The 10,349-nt window shown below is 47.6% G+C and overlaps 1 protein-coding gene across 1 annotated transcript in view; it reads left to right on the top strand.

Moving 5' to 3' along the window:
• The first annotated feature begins 2,835 nt into the window (after positions 1–2,835).
• GRHL3 (grainyhead like transcription factor 3) overlaps positions 2,836–10,349 on the top strand; it is a 29,634-nt gene continuing 22,120 nt past the window's right edge. Inside the window, exon 1 of the mRNA XM_072885117.1 lies at positions 2,836–2,889. The gene's annotated coding sequence lies outside the window, so the exon portion shown is untranslated. The remainder of the gene's footprint in view (positions 2,890–10,349) is intronic.

Raw genomic sequence — 10,349 nt, 5'->3', positions numbered from 1 at the left:
CAACTAATGACAGTCTGCCCCTGGATGTTTAAAGAGGGTTTAACAATCCAAACACAAGTGCAACCCTGTTGCCTTAGAGAGGGTGTAGCTGTGAGCAAAATTTGGCCCTCTCTTTTAAACTTTGCAGTTTGTCTTGACTGCTGCATGCTTTATTTTTAGAGCATCATAAAGGGCTTTTGTTCCAAGGTATATTTAACAGGGGAGTGGAAGGGAAGTGGGAGGGTTTTGTGCATAGAGAATGTATCTCTTGGTCTCTTTCTTCTAACCCACCCCCTCAGCAGATACTCTTGGAGGGTGGAGTATAAATGGAAAAAAAAAGAGAAAATAATAATTTAAAATACTGAAATCATAGTAAAAGGGGTTGTCTAGGCGTCCAGGCCTGGAGGCCTCTCAGGCACCGTAAAACATACATTATCACAAAAAGGACAAGGTGCCCAAGAGAATGGAAGAGGCAGGGCGAGGGTGGTCCCGTCTGGCAGGCGCTGGCGGGTGTTGGAGGCAGCGCGGTGCCCAGGCAGTGCCGGCTGTCCCTGCTTCCCACCAGGACACATCACACCTAGACTGGTGTGTGCGTGCTGGGGTGGTCCTGATCCTCCTTCACTGGCAATAGCATAAACCTAACGCAGGGGAGGCTCTGAGGGTCCTGCCAGTGGGGGCATTGGTGACAGGGAGTCGGTAACGTTTTCATCTGGCCTTGAAAATGTGTCTGAGAGAGCAAACTCAAGCTGGTGTTACCATAAAGAAGGCAGACATGTGTACAGGCTCCACAGTACTGACGCAAAGGGGCTGGTTTCTGCTGTGAGCGATTTTACCGAGGCGCCGTAGTTCCTGGAGGCTGGGAGAATGCCTCAGTGCTGCGGGTAGGCGCATAGGTAATTGCATAAGAAATCAGACTGTATGCGAGAACAAGCACGCATCTTCCTACCTGGCAAAGTCTCTCGTTCCGCCATTGCAATAAAATCGTCGCAGGAAAAAGACGAGGTCCTGGATCACTGGCAGCAAAGCTAAGAAGAAACTTAATGGTCACGGCCATCCTTTTGGAGTCCCAGTGAATTTGTTCAAAGAAGAATCTGTGTTTCTGTCCTTTCTGTCAGCCCTTCCCAGCTTCCCAAGGGACCTCGTGGCTTCTCAGGCAGACTCCAGACACACTGAAGCAGGACAGGGCATGTAGCCTCGTTGGTGACTGGCAAGCGGCACCAAGAGCCTGGTAAGCCCAGACTGGCCCTGGCTGTCCCCACATCCACCTGAGCTGTGGCGCGTGAGCTGCAAGTGCAGCAGGGGTGGGCTTAAACCCTCAAAGGTAGAAACAAGGCTTTGTCAGCAGCATGCTGGTTACAGAGCTTAGCTCTAGGCAGGCAGAAGGGTCTGGCGGCTTTGTTTTTCTCCTGTCCCCTGCTGTTCTGCAAAAGGACAAGTCTGAAAACCCGAACGTTTCCATCGGGAGGTGGATTTGGCCTGGCCGTGGTGGCACTGGGGCCCGCAGGGCACCTTTCACTAAGGCAAAGCCTGTCACTGCTCAGCTTTGCCAGACACGTTTCTCCCTCTCTTTTCTTTGACACAGGGTTTTTCCCGCAGAGGTCAGAATCCTGTGCCGTGCCATTCCCCTGCATGGTCTGGCTCAGCTAGTGCTTTCTCCTCCTTCACTTTTGTTGCTGGAATCTGGTCTCACTGAAAGGTTAGAAGAAACTTGGAAATCCCCTAAGGGGATGTTGCTGCTCTTTGCACTACCCAGAGTCAGTGAAATACCCTGCCTGGATCCAGGTAAAGGACAAGTACCCAGGACTATGACTCTGGTCATCATGAACTGGGCAAGGTTTCCTTAATTTAGAGATATAATCAGAATATTGATCAACTAATGCCATCACTGCATAAGATTTGTGCTTTCCTTGGCTGGATAGGGCATACGTGTTCTTTCCTCTTCTTTTTTGGTATTCTCGCTGTACTGCATGGTCTCTGCTATGGCATTGATTCTGATCATCAGCCCTCATTCAGCTGACTTTTGGGTACTGCTGTCCTCTGCTGTACAAGGTCTTGGCAGCTGGTGCTCTCCAGTGATCCCCAATGGAGTTTGCATTGCTCCAGACCTTTGGTTTTCTTTCCCAGAAAACAGACTTTGTCCAGACCCTAGATCCCTGGCAGGCAGGAGTTTGCACAGCAGAGTGGAAGGGCGATAGTTGCTGGCTGGGTCAGGCAAAGCTCAGCCCAGCAGTCCTTATCAGCCAGTGCAGATACACCACGGTCATTCTTCCTGCACTCTGAGCTGGCCGTGCTCTGAGCCAGAAGCCATAGAGATGTGTTTGAAGGGTGTTGTACCCAAATTAATATGCTCTGTCTTCACATCTGCCTGCGTAGACATGCCTTATGCCTGCCTGAGTGGGCTGGGAAGGCCATTTGCCACCAAGCTGGGAGAGCTGATCTTACTGTTATGTGAAGGAAGACTTACAAGCTTTCTTGTATTCACCTGCTGGTGCAGGGCACTGAGTGGGACAGATTCAGTGAGTGAGGCAGTGATGGGGGGTGAGAACGAGTGGTGGAAGCCTTTCTTTTTCCCTTTGTTTTAAGGCTTGTACCAACTTGTCTTGTAAAATCCTCTCCTGCCTTCCAAATCCAGTCAACATGAGTCACCCGCTGAGCCCATCCTTTGCCTCCTCATTGCAACACGGATGACAGAAACCATCCAACAGGAGTGCTTGAATCCATGATGAGTTTTGTTCTATTGCATAAATCTTTTCCCCAGTTACAGATGAGTTGCTACAGAGCTATTGCCTGGGTGGTATTCCTGCAGCCAATTCCCAAACGGCATGCATCTGGGCTTCCCGCTGCCGTCCTGTGCGTGCTGGAGTGACGTTCCTGTCTGCTCTACAGAAGGCAGGACAGCGTGCGTGAACGGTACGGAAAAAGGTTATCCCGCAGACCTGTTTTCCTTACATATCCAGTGTAATGCAAAGATTCCCTGAGCCAGTATATTTGCTGCATGTCTTGGCATCTAAAGTTAGGGTTTTAAACGTACTTTTTTAAGAGGAAAAAAAACCCAAACCACCACCTATGGAGACTTTCTGGAGTGAGCAGCTAAGAGAAGGTGAGAAAAGGAAAGAAAGGGTTAGCCTGTCAGTACAATTACCATTTAGGAACGAGAGGAAACTAAGAGGCTTTTCTTCTTCCCTAATTTATTCCTTTACATATATGTATTTTTGTCTGTATATTTATATATAAAGAAACAGCAAAGGACAAATCAACCCCCAGATTCATAAAACCGACAGCTATTTGGCACCACAGTACCTGGAACACGTCCACCAAACTGAAACTAATTATCACCGAGATGAATAACTGATTCCACTCCTCTCTCCTATCTTTTTTTTAATTTTTTTTTTCCCCCCCAAGGGCTTTTCCCTCTCTCCCCACCCTCCCGGGGTCGGCAGGCGGAGGGTGACGGGTGACGGCTGCACCTGCCCGCCTGTACCTGTCTGCCTGTACCTGTCCCGGCTGTACCTGTCCCAGGCACCTGTCCCGGCAGCCAATCCCCGCCGCCCTGCCAACCCACCTGTCAGCGAGGTACCGGTAGGCAACACCTCCCCATAAACCAAAGGCTTCACGGGCAATGTCTGTCTGCGGCAGGTACTAGGAGAGACAAGGCAGCAGAACTTACCGGCTGCGAAGACTGGGCAACCTGGGGAACTATGTCCAATGAGCTGGAGTAAGTAGAGGGTTTTTTCTCTCCACCTCGGTAGAGGCAGAGGGTTGCTGCTGAGGCTGCCTTGAGTGCTTCGGGTCTGAATGAATTCCACTCCTTGGGTGAATCCGCCCGCCCAGCTGTTTGCAAGTGGAGCTTAAAGAATGTGATGGGAGCGTTTCAGGCTTTCTGTTCCTCACTAACCTGTAGCTGCTCTTAGGAGGAATCACTTCTTATTGTTTTTATTTAAGAATTGTTTAAATTCAGGAGCCTTCCCCCCCCCCCCCCCCCCCCCGACTAAAATTTGACACACAGCGGTTCTGTCTAGAGGCAAGTCTGTTCTGCCCCTATCCAACAAAATCTAACACAGGCTACAGTGATTCTGTGGTTCGGTTGGTTTTTTTTTTTTCCTTAGAAAATACCTTCCAAAGTATTTACCAATTTTAGATGAGTTTCTAGTTTTTTGGGGGCAGGGGTTGTTGTGTGGTTTTTGGTTTTTTTTAAGTAAATGGATTCACATTATGATTCTATCAAGTAATTATGATTGATTATATATATTTTTTTTAAACAAGAAGAAGCACTTAACATTTTGTTGATCTCTTATAACTCTTGCTTCTAATCATGAGTCCTCCAAAATATTTTGGACTTTGGATACTGATGGTATGGATTTGCACAGCATACCATGCCTTGCTCCTCTGGAATGAAAGCAAACAAATGTCATATTGGTATGACACGGTGTAGTAAAGGCTGGAGGAATATTGAACAATGGTAGTGAATGCTGCTGTCAATCCGGTCTTAAAAAGCTATCTAGGTATATAGCCCTATATGAAATAAATGTGTATAATAAAATATATCAAGAAATATATGTCCATATACTCGCCTGTGTACGGATATGGTGCTTCAGAAGGTGTATTTTGAAAGAACACATACCTGTATGTGTTTACAAGCCTGACAGAGGTGTTGTGACAGCTAATCTCTTAATAATTAAGAACCGCGAAAAGGTGCAGCACTAATTATTATTTTATGTAAATACTGGGATCTGTATGCTTGGGTCGATTAAGAATCAGTGACTTAAATTTTCCTTTTCTGAACTCTTTGGGGGATCGAGACTTGATGCTTTTTAAACTTAAGAGTCAGGCCATGCGGTTTACTCTCCAAATGCTGCAGAGTGTTCGTGTCTGTACACCGTGCGTTGCAGAATGAGATTGATGTTTTGCTAATTATGGTCTGGGGCATTACGTTACCCGATGAATTACATGGTTGCTTGGTTCTTCTCTTACTAACGGGCTGTTAACCCCTGTGCCTTTCACATGAGAAAGGGGGAATTGATGGGAGCACCGGCCCTTTTGTGATTCAGATCTCGCCTCCAAAGACCGACCAAAACGCAGAGGCTGCCGCCTGCCCTCCCCGGCCCTCGGGACAGAGCTCGCCGTGGGGCTGGCTTTGGCCGCCTCCGGAGGGAAGAGGCTCTGCGCAGCCTTTTCCTGTAGATTGAACCTGAGGACACCTTTGCAGATCTCTGTGAAAATTTCACTTTAGCTCACTAACCCACAGCTCGGGGAGGGAAAAACCAAAAAGCTCTCTCGGGCGTGCAGGCAGCGGGGTGCACCCACTGCAGCCTGCCGGGGCCTCCTCGGAGGGCAGGGACAGGGACAGGGGCAGGGACAGGGACAGGCACTGCCAGCTCGCCTGGAGAAACCGCTTAGGAGCACAATGGACCTGAAGTACCTCGCCCAAAAGCTCCCCAGGGGCAGAGGGGGAGCAGTGATGGGAGATAAGGGAGCTGGGAACTTGGTGGTACCAAAGGCATAGCTGAAACGTTCAGACAGCTTTTGGGTTTACTGTGAGGGGGAAAAGGTGTCACCGGGAAGGAGGAACCTTGTGAAGAGCTGCTAAAGCCCAGCACCTGAGCAATGGGGCTGTTGCAGTAGCTGTTAACCTCTGCTTAATCACCCAGGCCAAAGTCATACAGGGCGTAGCTTTGTAGCCACCCGTGGAAGGAGAGGGCTCTCGGGAGGATCCGAGAAGGGCAGCAGTGCGTGGCTGTGTGTCTCGCACAGCCACCGCTCTTTGTACAACCCCTGCGACGAGCTGAGCACAGGGAGGATGGATCTGAGCTGTGGGCATGAGCCCAGATGTAGCTGATTTTAAGGGAGCTGTGATATCCGCGGGGACTGATGCTGTCACCCAAAATGACAGGGAGAATAATCTCATCTCTCCCTTTGCCACTTTAATTTCACAGAAGGGGCTGGGAAGAGACTAGCGTGGCATGAGAGAATGAGATGTTTTGCCTATTTTAAAATATTCTAACTGATAATTTCCATAGTCTTCTGAATTGAACTTATGTCTAACTCTGCAACGTGTGGGCTTGAAAGAGTTAACCAGGAGTTACTCCCAGTTGTGGTTTTGTGGTCGAAACCATGATCGCCAGAAGCAAATTTTTGTCATGCATAAGGTGTGTTATTAAAACTTGAGTTATGCTCCCGGTGAATGAAAAGTTAAAGCCCTTTTATAAAATCCTGGCAGTAAAGCACACAAGGGATAACCACGCTGAAGCAAGGTACGCTTTCAAGGGAGACGTGGGTTTTATTTTTTTTAAGTTATGTAAAGAGAAAGAGAGATTTGTAAATTAAAGAAACAACAATCAAATAACTGCTATGCAATTCACAACAAAGGAGTAAAAGCCCTCTGAATAAACTCTAGACTCAAAGCAGAGATAAATCAACATTTACATAGTATTTCTGCTTTGACGCTTTGGGTCACATTTTCAACTGATGGGTAACATCGGTATAATTCCAGAGAAATTTGTAGAATAAAGACAGTTACACTGATGAGGATCTACTCCTGCTTTGTTCGGTCTGGTGTTTAAATTGTTGATCATTGTGAAGTATTCATCCGAAAATTCACTTGCACTTACATTGCACCTGCAAGCTTCAGTTCAGCTGATTGGCAGGGAGACGGCTCCTGCTCAGTGCCTCGGATCCTCGCACAGCCTGGGCTCAAGGAGGATAAAGACAACGGCTGAAAAATGTGTTAATCAGTGGAACTGATTATATAGCATCCGATTATATTCAGGCTGGGACTCCATTGCTAATACTCAGGTTTCAAAGGCTCGGAGGAGAAGAAAATGTGATGGCTTGGTTTTTTGTTATTCCTTTAGGTGTTGTGTTGTTCTGGCTGGTAGCTGTGATTATGGTATGGGTGAGGGTAGCTCTAATCCAGAAACGGTCCTTGTCCCCAGAGTGTTCGTAACCAGAAGTGTTCAGAGGAAAAGAGCAGGCGTCATTTACCAAGGTACTTGGCTCCCGGGTGCCAGCCACCTGCTGCATCAAGTTTTAGTTTCTTTCCATCATTCTCTTTGCTGTCTGAGCTGTGATGCTTGCTCTCCAGAAATGCGTTGTTTAATAGGGTTATACCTAGAATGGGACGAATCGTATTTGTTTGGCAAAAACATTGTTTGAAACACATTATGCTGTTTTTTTGATTAAACAGCAAAGCAAAAGGCTTGCCTGACCCTGGGGAACATGTGTTCACAGGATACTCTGAATCAGAATACATTAGACTGTACATACGGAGTACATCAGCCAAGCGCGTTATAGGGGATCTCGGTAGCTGAGATCTGCCAGCCTGAAAAGTCCCTCCAGGATGGGAAGAAAGAGGAAAATGAAAGGGGAGAGCCAACCCTGGCCATTTCTCACCAGGTCTGCAGATAGTCCACAGCGCAGCTGAAGAAGGTACAGCCGCTGCCAGACATCGGGCAAGGATAGTCTGATGGGGCAGGGGAGCGAGCTGCATCAAGTGTCCTGCCCTGACACACGCTTCGTGTATCCTCTTGGGCAACTCACCGGAGAATTCACCTCACCCACCTTCAGCCAGTTTAAACCCAGGTGTCAAGTTTGTTAGCTGACTGAATTTGCAGGCAATAGGAAGAGCTCAGCACATCCCAGCCTAAAATGGGAGGACCGAACTGTCCTGGTGGCTGTCAGAGCACGTAGGAAGCCTGAGACTTAATGCGTAACTGAAGTGGCAAACCTCCCGTGAGGTTAATGTTAATCTCTGCTCTTACTACTTTCTTAAATGAGTGCTGAGGTTCACACAGAAATATGTAACATCATTTAGTGTGTTACTGCAGGATCCTCTGATAGGATGTGATGAGGGAAGTATAGAAACTTAAGTAAAACTGGGCTTTGTTCTCAGCCAGGCCCTCTGGGCCCTGCTACAGTACAAATAACCCATAATAATTGATTAGTAGATTAAAACCAGATTACCCAAAGAGCAGTAAAAAGGAAACAAACTTTGTTGCAAAAGATTGCATATCTCTTCATTGCTACCATTGTTTTTTTTTAATCCAAGTCTTGTAAAACTGTGAATTTTACATTTTTTTTATTTAAAAGCCATAGCTCTTGGAGTCACGGAATATACGAGAATTAAAAAATAAAATAGCAAGTAGCTAGGTTTTCGGATGTGGAAGCTGGGGAGGAAATCCATAAGCACTGAAAACAAAAAAAGATAACTGAAAGCACCTAAACTCTTGGAGTTATGAAGCTCTTCTCATCATGGTCTATGTGTAATCTTTCTTATGGTGTTTGAAGGACTGGGAGCTTCAATGCAGTGTGTGTTATGGGTTGGTGGAGATGAAGGTTTGTGTTCATGATACATGTACGCATAAGGTGTCCTTTACTGTCTACAATGAAAATAAGAAAGAGAGTGACGTTTAGACCAATATTTCAGAAGTGCCATGTAGTAGCAGATGCTCAGTCAGGGGCTGCAGTCAGATGCTCAGTCAGAGGCACTGTTCAGGGGCTGGTTTTTGTGTCCTCCCTTTGGAGGCAGATCACCCTGAAACTCAGGACGCCTCAAAACTGAAGCATCCAACATCATTAACTGCTTCTGGAAAAAATCAGCCATAATTCCTGAACTGCAAACTAATTCTGTGCTGTAATTTGTTTTGTTAGGCAGGGAAGGCACTAAAGCACGAATCATTTGTGAAATGCGATTGTGTGGGTGGATACCTCAAGGATGGTGTTATCAGATAAAACACAATGCCAGCTGGTGTCCCCCAAACATCACTCAACACTGAATGTCTCATGGAGCCCTTCAGGCTAGAAAGGCAGGAACCAGTCCAATGCTGGCGAGGTTTATAGCAGAGGTTCAGGTCTGGTTCTGTTCTCTCATCTTCACTGAGCAGCCTTGGATAAGTCATTTTAATGTCAATCCTCGTGCTTCAGTTTCTCCTCCTGTGATAATAAATAGCTTCAAAAGCAAGGAGTTAGGCTGGTGTAAAGATGGAAGAATACTGAGCTCGCATCTTGGGTTTGTGGGTCCTAAAGAGCTGTAAGTAACCCAAGAGGGCAAAGAGACAGGCAAGTTCCCCGCATGTTACCCAGGTAGTGCCTGCCTCTGGAAGGTTTGTCTGGCTCCACGACGCTTTGGATTCAGCCTGCAAACCGTTCCAACTGGTTTCAGCTCCGCAGGAGAGTTGGGGTGGGGGATTCAGTCAAAGAGCTTGGCAGGGTTCTATCTCCCCGAGTGTCAGCACAAGGCGCATCGCCCCGGTCCCCACCCTCCTCCATCCCACCTGCGGGGACGCACCACGCCTTCCCTGCTGCATGGCCGGAGCCAGCTGCACGGCTATCCCATCTTCCTGGCCGGTGCTGAGCACCGCTGGCTTGCATCGACGCTGAGGACTCTGAGTACTCTTCTGGGAAACAGGAGCCATTTCGCAAAGATGCTCACGATGGCTCCTTTTCTTTCCATCCCAGCCACTGCACATTTCTGCTCTGCGCTTAATTAAATGCAGGTAGACGCCCTGTTGTGTGCGTCTGTGCAGGGTCTCTGGTTGAGTGCGATGGGGTTAGCCTGTCTCATGCATGTGCCGCACAGGCCACGTGCTTCCAGGAAAAAGAGAAGCTCGTGCACTGTCTTTGTGGGTGAAACAGAGCTGAGGGATGGCTTGGAAACATCTAGCTGTTGTGCAAAGTTGACATACTGCACTACCCTGAGGCTGATCGTGCTGCTGAAATGCCCCTGAAGAAATCCAGTGACAGAGGCCACATTGTTATGCAGCTGCCAGAGAAAATACTTCAATCCTGTAGGCAGTGCAGGTCAGGGTCCATGAGATCAGTGGTCTCCTAGGCCTTTGACACCTGTGGATCGATGCTGTATTGTACTTGGCATCTAGGCAATGTTTTTCATCATTAGTCCGTGTGTTTGTTATGTTTCTTTTTTTTTTTTTTTTTTTTTCCCCCTGGTTCTGTCTCTGTCTGGATTTTTGCCTGACTGTGAATGGGCCTGTGACACTATGCTTACTGGTGGCTGTACTGTCTCATTGTCTTCAGATGTGCTTATTCATTAAACTTGCAAAGGTAGGGTAAAACCAGAATTCAGCTGAGGAGTTTGGATTTAGTAATGAGGCCGCTTTGTGGGATGCTGTTCTTCCTTGGCAAGGGGGCCTGGTTTACAGGCTAAAATCTCTACCCCAGAAAGAAGTCATGGTAAATGCTGCTCTTTGGTCGTGCTCTCTCGAGTGGAGTGTTGATCCTTCCCCATATTACTGATAAGAGGCTCTTGGGGAACGCCAGGGTTATTTCAATAGGGAGGTGAGTGCGATGCACAAAGCCAGAGCTAATGAAAGCCCCTGCGCAAACTGCCTGGGGTGTCTCTGAAGTCCTGCAGGCCA

Source organism: Ciconia boyciana, chromosome 21, assembly GCF_034638445.1.
Source record: "Ciconia boyciana chromosome 21, ASM3463844v1, whole genome shotgun sequence".
In the NCBI taxonomy this organism is placed as follows: Eukaryota; Metazoa; Chordata; class Aves; order Ciconiiformes; family Ciconiidae; genus Ciconia; species Ciconia boyciana.
The sequence above is the reverse complement of the archived record's forward strand: the minus strand, read 5'-3'. Positions and strand labels throughout refer to the sequence as shown.